The following is a 2,677-nucleotide window of genomic DNA, read 5'->3' on the forward strand; positions in this document are numbered from 1 at the left end:
AGGGAGCTCTTCTTAATATTTTGACACCAAAATCATGTCGATACACCTTACCGACTGCGAGTAAAGCCACCCACGCTTTAACTTGACAGACTGTATCTTTCGCATCTTGAGTTTTATAACATGTTGACTTAAATTATACCACAATTGAAAAGGAATGGTTAGGAATAGTTTTTGGCGTGAAATATTTTCGACCTTATATTTATGGACGTTATTTTTCTTTGGTCATCGATCATCGACCATTGGTATGGCTCTATAAATTAAAGGATCCAAACTCCAGACTTGCTAGATGACGAGTCGAACTTTTCGAGTATGAGTACTACATCGTCTATAAACCGGGAAAAATAAATTTTAACGCAGATGCATTGTCAAGAAATCGTCCCTATAATGAAGAGGCTCACGTCCCTGTAAGATAGGTGGACGGTCGTGTTCTGTAGTTCGCGTACTCTGAGCTAGATAATTCCTGAAGCTTGAGGGAGGAAATTCGCCCAAATACAGGACCGTCAGATAGGACGGTGTACAGTGGTGAAAGCTAGTCCCATCTGCGAGGATTGCGGCACACGCGCCTTCAGGAAACTGATGGTCGAGGGGTCGGTCTGGAAAAGCAGGGACCGTCAGATGGGACGGTATACAGTGATGGAAGCTGGTCCCATCTGCGGGGATTGCGGCACACGGGCCGTCAGGCAACTGGTGGTCGAGGAGTCGGTCTGGAAAAGCAAGGTAACCCAGATGGGTTACCCATTTTCGATGGTCCTTTTGTAATTGAAAAACTATTAGGGACTATAAATGCTCAAATTAGGATGGGACCCTGGAATTATTTGAAACTTTTTTTTTGTGGGACCAATTCTAGAAATTCCGTAAAAAGTATAAATGAGTGAATGGAATACTGTTTATAAAAAAGAAAGGCTGCAACCTACTCCCAGGGTTTTGTGGGTTTCCTGTGAGTTTTACGACATAAGTCGGGGTTGTGAAGCGGTGTGAGGCTCACGCACCAAGAAAATTGAAAAAAAGGTGCCTTTCGCGACCGTCAAGCCATGTCTGTATAGAAAATGGAATTTTTATTGTTTTTTATAAAGAATAGGAAAATAGTGTAAGAATAATAGAGTAGTAATCTATGAACGAATTTTTGTCAAAGTTTAGAAATATGTATTTGAGAGTATTTTTGAATGAACTGCGTTGGCTTTGCAAGGTTTGGAGCAATTGGGAGCGATATCTCTAAATTATTATTAGATTCTTTAAAGAAAATATTTCACCAGAATATTTTATTTTAAAAATAAAAATCTGCCCGCTTCGCGGGCACATTCCCATCGCGCGCCGTGCGCGCGGCTCGCTTTGCTCGCAGGTTGAGCGCGCCTAAGGCGCGCGATGGTTGGATCTCGCGCTTCGCGCTCGAACATAATTACACCTCGCGCTTCGCGCTCGGATATTTATTCTTTGCATTTTGAATTCTTGACAAAAAAAATTAATGAAAAAGATCTCTTTTAGATGGCAGTATTTATATGCGTCTTCATATTCTGAATTGTCTACTTCATTAAGTATAGTCAAAGATTAAGTTTCTGAAAGCTCTGTAGGCTTTCAGGTACACATTCTCATCGTGACACTCGAGGTGCACGCTGGATTTCCGACAGATATTTGCAAACAGGTTTTGTTGGATTTTTTTTCTCGTAACTTTCGTCGTTTTTCCAGACATTTTTTTTTTCAGCGTTATTTTTCACGAATAAAACAAAAAGTACGCATCCTATCAAGAAGTGATTCTTAAGGAAATTGTAGATCTTTTTTGGGATAACCATTTTTGTTAATTCACCTTTTTTCGTATCCTACATAGTTTGTCCACAAAATGGAATTTTTTATTTTCTATTATTTTTTGTGCAATAAAAATTTGAATTTTCGATTTTTTAAGAAAATCCAAAAATTGGTTACGATAATCTTGTAGGGCTTTTAGAAAGAAATGTTTTTCTTCTCTCGGCTTTTTTTCATATCGTGTGATTTTCGGCTTCAAATTTTGATTTTCGTTTAATTAAAAAAAATTTGAAAACGCTATAACTCTGAGAATTTTCTTTTTATCGAAAAAAGTAATTAGGATAAATTGTTTGTTCTTTTTAATACTATAAATATATGTGCATAGAATTTTCAAATTCAGAAAAAAGTGGTCTCAAAAATTTTCAAAATGCGCTCATTTTTTGAATTTTTATCAAAAATGGCTGGTTCACGAACTCGTCCTTTCTTTTAGGACCTAAAAAAAGTGTGCCAAAGATGAATTTGATTCGTTCATTTTTTCGAGAGTTATCGTGTTTACGGACGGACGGACAGACAGACAGACGCCATCGTGAAAACCTGATTTTCGGATTCAGTGGGTCTTGAAACGTGGAGATCCGTTGAAAAAGTGTGATGTCAAATTTCCGACAATTCTAATACTTTCGCAATCATAAATGATGAGAATGTAAAAAAAGTTGAAATTAAAACTTATAATTAACTTGTTATATTTAAATTTAGGTGTAAATAATAATTTTTAAAATATAAGAATAAATTCTTAAATTTCTTTTTTAATTGTCAGATATATTAGGTTGATGATTTAAGTTATAAATAATATAAATATTAATCATTTGTATTTAATAATAAATAAAATAAATTAATCGTTTCCTTAAATTAGAATAAATATTTCTTAGTATATTTACATTAA

The 2,677-nt window shown here is 35.5% G+C and overlaps 1 protein-coding gene across 2 annotated transcripts in view; it reads right to left on the reverse strand.

Annotated features, from left to right (window-relative positions):
- LOC117175909 (cell division cycle protein 20 homolog) overlaps positions 1 to 2,677 on the reverse strand; it is a 135,391-nt gene that overhangs the window by 130,970 nt on the left and 1,744 nt on the right. The window lies entirely within an intron of this gene.

This window comes from Belonocnema kinseyi, chromosome 7 (genome assembly GCF_010883055.1).
Source record: "Belonocnema kinseyi isolate 2016_QV_RU_SX_M_011 chromosome 7, B_treatae_v1, whole genome shotgun sequence".
Classification (NCBI taxonomy): domain Eukaryota; kingdom Metazoa; phylum Arthropoda; class Insecta; order Hymenoptera; family Cynipidae; genus Belonocnema; species Belonocnema kinseyi.